This window comes from Podarcis filfolensis (genome assembly GCF_964270895.1).
Source record: "Podarcis filfolensis genome assembly, chromosome: 1".
In the NCBI taxonomy this organism is placed as follows: Eukaryota; Metazoa; Chordata; class Lepidosauria; order Squamata; family Lacertidae; genus Podarcis; species Podarcis filfolensis.
The window spans coordinates 127,752,048-127,762,936 of NC_139604.1; positions in this window are offsets into that span (position 1 = coordinate 127,752,048).

Consider the following 10,889-nt stretch of genomic DNA (forward strand, 5'->3'; position numbering starts at 1 on the left):
TTCCTGGTTTAAAGATAGGCAGATTACGCATACCTTACTCAGTTATCTGACCAGCCTGTGCCCTCCTAAGATCTCCATAGGAGGCCTTTCTCTTCAGCACTAACTTTGACCACTGGGGAAAGTCTTCTATGTGGTGATGCAGGACTGAGCCTTCTCTGTGGTGGTGCTCTTCTCGTGGAGTGCCCTCCCCATGGAAACATGCTTGCTGCTGAAACACCTGTCTTTTCCACGCCAAGCAAAGTCCCATGACTTCGCCAAGACAGTTATAGGAGGTTAGAGCTATCACTGATTGAGAGTGAGTTACCCACTTTGCTGTTTATTCATTTTGAGCATTTAATACTGCATCTTTGATGCTCCTGTTAGTAAACTGGTACATGGGGTTGTGTGGGTTAATCTGCCTTTTAAAGCTGATTTTATGTCATTTGCAGTTTTGTAATTTGTGTATTTGTAGGACTTAAGTCTCTCTTCCCATTCATAAGAGTTGCAAAAGTCTCAAATTTAGGTCCAATGACTCCAAGAAATAATCCTGGGTTAGGATATGAGGGATGTGAGTGTGGCCTGAATGTGCACCTAATTCATTGAGTGGCTGCTTGTGGCCTGTTCATATGTGCGGCAGCCATTGTATCCAGCCCTATGCAAGCATGCAAAAAAGATCAGCCCCCCCCTTAAGATCAAATATCCACAAAATGTTCTGTCTCAGTATTTGACATCTGATGATACTTGATTCAAATATTAAAATCAACGGAACAATCCTACTGTATTGGCCTGAATATAAGCCTCACCTCCCCCCCAATTCTGACCGTGAAAAGTTAATGGGTGGCATATAAATAATAAATTATTATTATTATTATTATTATTATTATTATTATTATTATTATTATTAAAGTGTGGCTTAAACTTGTGACCTTACAAAAATGGGCTTTTACGATATCGCTCCTGAAACAGACATACGGTAAAACGGAATTGGTGTGAGTGCCTGCAGAATTTTAAGGGAGCAGCTTATTTTCTGGTATTGTCTCTCCCCCCCCCCCCGAATTTTAACGGTGCCACTTATATGTGGGCCATTATGGTATATTCATGTTCCGCCATCTGAGGGCTACAGGGTTTGGCAGAAGTGCATGGCAGATATTCTGGTGGGGCACCCTAGATATGCTGCCAGAACAGCTGAAATGGGAGTAGCACAAGAGGAGCACACTAAAGCCATGTTACCCTTGTCAACAGAACAACGTGACACCAGCCCCAGACTCAGTGCAAATACTTTCTTTCCCATTGACTTCAATGGACCTATGAGTCAATAAAGCTTCGGTGCACCGGCAAGGAAGGCATGCCACGAAACTGAAGCAGACAATTGTACAGGTTTCAAAGGACAAGCTATGGGTTTCTATGGGGCAACTGCCCGTTGTGTTTGCTAATGTATAATCCCTATCTTTACTTCCAGCAGAGCTCTCTAAAGTGCATCTAACCACAAATCGCTTTCTTAAGAGCAACACTAGAACACTGATTCTGCCGATTGGCTCCTTCAGCATCTCCCTTGATACCTTTCTGGAAACATCTATTATTCCATGACCCAAATAAGCGTTTGCAATTTAAGGATTGGGCAAGCAATGGTATGTTCAGATTTCCTTACAGGTACTGCAATCCTCCAGAGGTTTCAGGAAACCCTGGTATCCTGGCTATAAATTCATCAAGTTCCCCATCGTTCTGCCCGGATGCTGAGGTCCAGCGCCGAGGGCCTTCTGGCGGTTCCCTCATTGCGAGAAGCAAAGCTACAGGGAACCAGGCAGAGGGCCTTCTCGGTAGTGGCGCCTGCCCTGTGGAACGCCCTCCCATCGGATGTCAAAGCGATAAATAACTACCTGACATTCAGAAGACATCTTAAGGCAGCCCTGTTCAGGGAAGTTTTTAATCTGTGATATTTTAGTGTATTTTTGGTTTTCTATGGAAGCCGCCCAGAGTGGCTGGGGAAACCCAGCCAGATGGGCGGGGTACAAATAATAAATTATTATTATTATTATTATTATATTATCAAGTCACTCATTTTCTATCCGACCGCACAGTTGCTCAATAAGCAAACAGGCAGCTACTGACTTAGGAACATAGGAAGCTGCCTTATACTATCTACACTGACTGGCGGTGGCTCTGTGGGGTTTCAGGCAAGGTGTATTTCCCAGCTTCACCAGAAGATGCTGGGAACTGACCACCAGACCTTCTTGCAAAACAGATACTCTACAAAGCTCTTGCTAAAACACTGTCCAGCAGACTCTTATTTATGTTGCTATGTTTTTATGACATTGAATGCTGCTGCTTTTTATTTCTTATTCCCCCCCCTCCCATTTTTATTTTGTCCTGTACCCCAGGACATTTCCCTTACGAACTGGTTGTGTGCTGCCCTACCGAAACAGGAGCATAGATACCCTATGTCCTTAAATCTTCTAGGCTAAGCTAGATTGGTGATCTTTTCTTTAAAAGTATTTTCTTCGAACTAAACATTAGGAACTAGGGTATGACAATTCATCTAATTCATTTTATTAGAACCAGAATATTTTCAAATACAACTTTTCACACCTTATATGTGGGGTGGGGCAGAGGACTAGAACAAATGGAAATCCTCAACTAACTTCAACCCAGGTGGTGTTGATTTTGAATGTACTGTTTTCCAGGTCTTATACTTTCAATCTATAGATTATACACAATATAATTTAAACAAGCTTATCCTGCTCTAGAAAGGTGGGTGGTGAGTGGGAAGAGAGACTCCTTTCATCCCTATAACAGTTTGGCTAAGCCAAGTGTCAGGGAACTGGCATTGGAGCCAGGAGGGGAGGCAAGGCTCCCGAGCGATGCCGGAGAAGGGCCCAGCAGGGAGAGAGGGGACTCATCGGCTGGGGAAGGAAATCAGCGTAACACCAGGGATAAAGGGGGGCGGATGGGGGAATCGGTGAGGGGGCTCCAGGACTCTTCGCCAGAGACCAGCGGGGAGAGCACAGGTCCTCCGCTACCCACACCCACCCTGCGCAGAAGACTTCCGCGCAGGGAAAGTAGCCGTAGACTTGGCATCAAATAACTTCTTTGCTGGAAGAAGTTCAAGAAATGCCCACTGACGGATGCTGCTAGCGACTGAAACAGCCACGAAGTGAAGGGCTGTCCAGCCAGGAAAAGGTTTAACCAGGCAACCTTGCCAAGAGTGGCGGCAACTTACGCACGAGCAACCCCATATAACCATTACACCAAGCAATTATTTTGCTACTGTGTAATTAATGCTTGCCAGGCGATCTGCTTTGATTAACAAGACGCTCAACATCTGCTCATGGAACCAAGGATTAGTAACCTCGAGACCTTTCCTTACTTGTGTGGTTAATTCAATGCGGGGATGTTCTTAAGGCAGGCTTCTCGAATGGGAAAAATGATATCAAGCAATGGCTTATTCCAGCTGAAAATTTGCAAAGACAACAACAATAAATTACAATGTTAGGGCCAAACAGCTTAAAAGTGTCAGGATGGCATGATAAGTGAGGGGCAGGGTTCCTAATCCTGACATCCATGTTCTATCTCCACTGTTGGAGGGAGTTGTTTTTCTGAATACCAGCTGTCAGAAACCGCAGGAGGTAAGAGTGCTGCTGCCCTCAAGTCCTGCTTGCAGGCTTCCCACGGGCATCTGGTTGGCCACTGTGAGAAGAGAACACTGGGCTAGATGGGCCACTGGCCTGATCCAGCAAAGGCTTTTCTTACGTAGGGTGCTTAAATGCTGGGGAGGGAGGGATGATGGCAGTAGACCACTCAAAAGCACAAGGTCTCCTCCAGTTGCATCTCTGGTGCCTCTAGCAAGAAAGAAGCCAAGTTGCAGGGATGGGGAAGATTTCTGCCTGAGGCCCTGGAGGTCTACCTGCCAGAAGAAACAAGAAGGCAGCTTCCTGTGTTCCTAAGTCTTCCCCTGTCACATCTGCCTTTCCATTTGCTTTCCTCCTAGCACTTACAGACATGTAGAGTGGCGCCTCGCAAGACGAAATTAATTCGTTCCGCGAGTCTTTTCGTCTTGCGCGGTTTTTCGTCTTGCGAAGCACGGTCCGTCGCAACTGCACCTCTTCAAGCGGCTTTAAGAAAAAAGGAAACAAACTCGCAAGACGTTTTCGTCTTGCGAAGCAAGCCCATAGGGAAAATCGTCTTGAGAAGCAACTCAAAAAACGAAAAACTCTTTCGTCTAGCGAGTTTTTCGTCTTCCGAGGCATTCGTCTAGCGAGGTACCACTGTACCTAGAAGCCCCTGGAGGATGGGAATGCAGGAAAGATTCCAAACAGGCCAAAGTTTACTGTACTGTGTGCAGTAAACTGTGGAGTTTGCTACAAGATGTAGTGATGACCACTAGCTTGGATGGTTTTAAAAGAGAGGAAGGGTGGTCAGAGAGTGTTAGGGACTGATGAGTGTGCCCTGGGGGAAAGGGGGCTGGAGTCTGACTCGGGAGAAGGGGCGATGGTTTATGGGGACCTGTATCAGCCAGGAGGTGAGAATCAGAGGCAGGGGAAGCTTCAGAGCTGGAGGAAGAGGCAGACCAGGTATGTGAAAGACCAGGTGCTTCCCCAGCCTCTCCTGCACCACTGTTTCCCAGAACCAGGAGAGGACTGAAAAGGGAGGAGCAGAGGGAGTTTCCATGCAGGCCCAGTCTCTGGCTGCATGCATGCAGCCCGTTGGGGGAAGGTACATAAACTAGACCATGGACCTGGGAATAGCTGCCTAGCCATTAGATTGGTGTGTGTAGATATCCAGAGCTGTAGAAGTGACGGCAAGCATTATCTTTGACAATAAATACTCTTATAGATTTGACAAAAAAATTACTAAAAATTAGTAAATGGTAGGGTTTTGATTAAATGAAGGGAAGATTGCAGGCCAGTGGGAAAATACAGGCTAAGCTTCCTTTCCAAGCCCGGGCTTCACCTGAAAAAATAGAGGCATTAACATGACAAAAGGTATTGATGAATTCTTGGGCCTGGGGTGGGTGTTTGAGGCGTCAGGAAAAGAGAGTCTTTAGAGCAAGGTGTGCTGTGAAGAAGAAAAAGAGGAAAGGGACAGATCCATCTTGGGCAGGCTGGTTGAAGGCCAGCTGGGAGAGACAGGGGTGGAGTGTGGGGGGCCAGGGAGGCCGTGACCTCGGGCGCAAAGTCTGGGGGGGGGGCAAACCAAGTGCACCCTCCATGCCTGGCTCTGCCCCCGCTGGTGCTTGGGTGGAGACAGAGCGTGGAGCATGCTCATCTCCTTCCATGTCCCACCCCACCCCCACTGACATGCTGGGGGGTGGTGGACAGGAAACAGAGAGTGCTGTTCACCCTCCTCAATCTGCCCTGCCTCAGCAGCAGCAGCGGCCTCTGTCCTACCAGGGCGGGGGGTACATGGCAGCAGCTTCCGTCCCTGCAGGGGGAGCACACAGCAGTATCCTCCACCCCCGTGGGGAAGCACAGCAAGAGCCTCCATCCCCACTGGGGAGAGATGCCTTCTTCCACTGCTGAGGGGAACAAGCCCTGCTTGAAGTGACCATGTTGTATGATCTGGACTCCCTCCATGGAGACTGAAGGTGTCAATAGATGAGTAAATCATATTTCTTAAAGCTACGGTAGTCACCGCCGCGTCTCCAATCTACCAATGGAGCCCAATCCCTGGGTGAGTGCCTGGAACCCCCCTGGGATCTTGATGGGAGGGGTGTCCACCTTCTGTAGCACCTTTTAACTTTCCGCCATGTTCATTCATTTGGCTGGGAAGCATCCTTGACAGACAGATTCATAGGGGAATAAACAAACCATGGCTATCACTTTGGTTGATTGTGCCCTACCTTCCGTGGCAGGAGGCCTCTGAATACCAGTAGCTGAGAATCACATTGTTGGTGCACTTGGGTCCGGCTTGTGGGCTTCCCATAAGGGTGTCTGGTTCGCCACTGTAAGAGCAGGACTGGGTGGGCCTGATCCAGCAGTGCTGCTCTTCTCGTGTCAATAACTTTTATCACAACTTTACTTATATTTGGAATGGAAAACGGCAAAGTAAAACTATCGGGTGTTGTTTGCTGCAGGAACAACACTGCCTCTCCCTTGTGGGACATTGAAAAGAATATGGCGCTTAAGCAGAATCTCTCATTAGATCCTCTTCTGCTGGAGGATTCACAAGAGGCAAGAAGCCTCCATAGCTAATCATACTGATTTCCTCCTCATCTTCTATTGATCCTAAAGACTCTCAGATGGGAGGCAGTGAGATTCAAACGCTAATCCACTTGGATAACAGACATCCCCATATGGTTACTCACCAGCTTTGCCTTAAGCTAATCAATAATTACTCTGATGAAGAAAAACAATGTATTTTCCTTTAAAAAAAACAGGGGGGAAAAACTAGGCTGGGAGGTTAGCGGTCGATCACTAGATCTTTGACAAATGCTGTTTGTGTGATGAGCAGGTGCTTAATATTTCTCATTCATTGGAGTTTGGAATTGGAGTCTTTAGTACAGAATCATCTTCTTCCTCCATCTTCATCATGGAGTTTTTGAGAGTGGGTTGGGCCTATGCCCCAAAACAGCTACTTTAAAATCTTTGATTTCCGATGCCTATGGAGCGCTCTCTTGTTTCCATCCCTGGGCAGGACTGGCAAACAGAAGCAATTGGCTCAGGCTGTGGGTGGGCAAGGCGATGAATCAGAATCCTGCTCGTGGGCCCACTGTTTGCTGGCCCGGGTGCTAGTGCCAGCCCTGCCTACCTGGCATGCCTCTCTGCCTCTTTCTCCACCTCCTCCCTGTAAATTTAATCCCCTTGTAAGTTTGGGCAGCATTTTTTTGGCCAGCTCAGCAAACCATGGGGGCGGTGTAAGTGCTCTCATGGCCCCGCTGCACAGAATGGCTTACTCTTGGGAAGGGCCATGCCCCACTTTGCCCTGCTTCAAATGAGGCAGGGAAGGAGGAGATGGAGGAGGAGGAGAGCTCCCTACCAACTCTACACTTCTGTGAGAGTCTTGCTGCTGTTGAAGCAGCGACGAGACCAGTGGCGTAGCGTGGGGGGTGCAGGGGGGGCCGGCCGCACCGGGCGCAACATCTGGGGTTAGGGCAAATCCATGGGTTAGGGGGCGCAAATCCACGGGTTAGGGGGCGCAAATCCACAGGTTAGGGAGCGCAAATTACTTGCCTTGCCCCGGGTGCTGACAACCCACGCTACGCCACTGGACGAGACCAAGCAAATTAGAATCAGGGAAAGGTGTCTGTGTGTCAGTGGCATAGCGTGGGTTGCCAGTGCTTGAGGCCATGGAGAGATCACTTCCTGTTTTGCATGGAGAAGCCGTTTTCACCGGAGCCCAGCAACAGAAGCGTGGACCTGTATTGAGGCAGCACTGGGGGTTGAAATTTTGCACCCCTAACAATTTTGTACCTGGGGCAACTGCCTCTGTAACTGCCCCTCCACACACCATGCTATGCCACTGGTGTATGTGAGTGAGTGAGTGAGTGGAGAAAGGATGTTGCCACCAGCAGGGAGGATAAAAGGTAGCACACTCTTCAACTGACCATGTTGACGTTTTAAACTTGCTTGTCAGTGTGAAGCAGGAAATGACCTGTCCAGACCATGAGATGGTTCGTTCTACAGGGCCGTATCCAATCATCATCATCAACAACTTTATTGCACTAGCCAAAGGCCATGGCATCATTCACAAAGGAAACAAAAAGAAAAACAACAATAACCATAAAAAACCATAAAAACACCAGGTACTGCAAATACAATGAACCACGGTCACGTCTCCTATAAATTATTTGTTGCATACGATATAATAGCAGGGGGTTCTCAGATAGAATGTGCCATCTTAAATGTCCAAATCACCTTTGCAATTGACCACTATTTTATCTAGTTCTTTTCTCCTGATCTTCTTAGCTGCCAATGCATATAGTGCTACTTTATAAGTTACAAAGTCATCAGTATCACTCAGCAGCCATTTCACCCTTTCTGCCCTGTTCGAGTGTGTTCCATTCGTGAGCAGGGGTTTTATAAATCGGTCTCTTGGTTCTATACATAGCAGGCTTTGCAATAAATAATGGTACAGGTCCTCTACGCAAGGTTCCCCACACAGACAAAGTCTCTCCTTGGACTGTACTTGGCCGTACCAAAGTGTCTTGGAAGTGCAATCGTTTCTGCTTTCACAGTGGGACTTTCCCTGCAAGACCCCCACACCCACCCAGTGGTGGAGGAAGCTTCTCCAGCACCCAGGGCAGGGCGCCAAGGGGCAGGGCAAACCGGCCAGCGGTGCATGCGCAGCGCCCATACAGACTGCACATGCACAGTGCTCGAGTGGCAGCCCATACGGGCGCCGTGAGCACACCCTGGGTCACTCTACAGCTGGGGGGAGGCAGTGGGCCATTGTGGTACCTGGGGCAGAACCCCACCCCACCCCCTTCATATGCCCCTGCACAAACCCCAGATCTGCTCCACAGGTTCTGGGGGGTCCCTAGAACAGATTTCACAGACGTATTCCATGAGAGCAGTTCTTATGTTGTGCAGCTTCCTGGTATCGCTACTGGATTTTGTACCAGGGTTTGCATGCTTGACTGCACCTTGCCTCACGCATCTTTATTTGAGAACTGACATAACCTGGGGGTTTTCAAGGATGGCATTTATGCCCACTGTGCCAACCAGACCCCGCCTTCTATTTCATGTCCCTTGTCGTGGAACGGTCTCTCTCGGGAGGTTCCTTCCTTGGAGGTTTCTAAGCAGAGTTTGGGTGGCCACCTGTCGTGGATGCTTTAGCTGAGATCTCTGCGTTGCAGGGAGCGGTGCCAGTGTGGGGTCTGCACAGCTTTCAGATACCTACCTTGTGCAGCCGCATGTGTGGAAATGTAAGCAATGGAAGCCAGACAAGAATCATAGAACTGTAGAGTTGGAAGTCAAACCCTTTGCAATGCAGGAATCTCAAGGTTTTTGCGACAAGATGCCTTGCGCAATAGAATGCGCTTATTCTGCCTTGGTGAAGTTCTGGAACAGGAGACGGCTGCACTCTCCACAGTCCCTAATTATCTAAATTCCGTTTTTAAAAAGATGGAAAATGTAGATTTAATAGGATGCCAGTAGACAAGGAGCATCAACTAATTGGCCCATTACACAATAAATGTGTCATCGTCATTAGCCAGAGGGGAAAGAAGTCTAATTGAATGAAGACTCTTGATGGCTTCATTATGTTTCTGCTAAGCCTGGCTCCCTTTCTGGGTCTTGACCAAAGAATGGATGTTTTGCAGAAGGTTTTCCCTCCCCTTTCAAAAGACAATTAAGACTGTCAGCTGTTTGCTTAGCTGACACTGAAATGATTATTGATAAGCTATTGGCTAGTCTGCTGCCTTTTAAGTGACTAATCAATTATATGTAAATAAACCTGCATATTACCAGAACCTCAGTGTAGGTGCTTTTTAAAAATATACTGAAATGGCTTTAAGTTTAAGTCTTACAGTTTAAGAAACAAAAACAGACACTTTCCAGTAGAAGGAAAGACCCGTAACAAAATAACTTAAAAAATAAATGTCACATTTTCCTCTTTTTGCTCTTAGGTAAAGGTAAAGGAAGGGACTCCTGACTATTACCGGTAGGTCCAATCGTGGCTGCTTCTGGGGTTGCAGCCCTTATCTCGCTTTATTGGCCGAGGGAGCCGGCGTTTGTCTGCAGACAGCTTCCAGGTCATGTGGCCAGCATGTCTAAGCCGCTTCTGGCGAACCAGAGCAGCACACAGAAACGCTGTTTACCTTCCCGCTGGAGTGGTACCTATTTATCTACTTGCACTTTGTGCTTTTGAACTGCTAGATGGGCAGAAACTGGGACCGAACAACGGGAGCTCACCCCGTCGCGGGGATTTGAACTGCCGACCTTCTGATCGGCAAGTCCTAGGCTCGGTGGTTTAACCCACAGTGCCACCCGCGTCCCTCTTTTTGCTCTTAATTATCTTCAAATGCTTTAAATATTTAACTTGGTTTTTAAAAAATATTTTTAGTATTTCACTGCTTGGAGCTTTTACTACAATCAAGTGGTATGTCATTTTTGTTAATTAAATGAATAGTAATAAAACTTTTATTGAAGTATCTAAATATATTTTACTAAAATTAAATGTAGGCAATGAACTCACAGCTCCACCAAATAAAACTGGGTATCAATGATGCAATTCATCTTCACCCATTATTTACTACATTTGCCTCCCACCCATCCTCCAATGAGACCAGGGTGACGTAGATCAGGGGTCTGCAAACCAAGGCCCGTGAGCCGGATAAGGCCCAAGGGACTCGTTTATCCGGCCCGCAGTGACCCCAGCTGCCCGCTACCACCGCCTGCTTTTACTGGTGCTGCGCTGTGCGGCTGCCCACGTCCAGGTTGGAGGAGCACCAGAAATAGCTTGTGCGCATGCGCAAGCGTTATTTGTGCATGCGCAAGCGTTATTTCCGGTGCACATCCGGGTCAGAGGAGGCCCCTGCACATGCACACAAGCTATTTCTGGTGCTCTTCTGACCCGGAAGTGCGCCGGAAATAGTGTGTGCGCACAAGTATGGGCACACGGTGCCCCACTGCGAGATTGGCGCTGGAGACACCAGCCCGAGGCGCAGTATGTTTGCTGACCCCTGACATGGTCCTTCCTTGCTCCATTTTCTCTTCACAAGAACCTTGCAAGGTAGATTGGGCTGAGAGTAAGCAACTGGCCCAAGGTCACCCAGTGAACTTCACAGCTCAGTGGGAATTTGAACCAGCAACACTGTGCAGAACAATATCACATGCTTCTGTTTCATCTCTAATGGGGAATTCCCTACACACACACACGCACACAGAAAGAGAGAGAGAGAGAGAGAGGAATTCCCCACATACCCTTTGAGAAACCAACTTGTCTAGGGTTGCACATTTCAAAATGTAAAAACC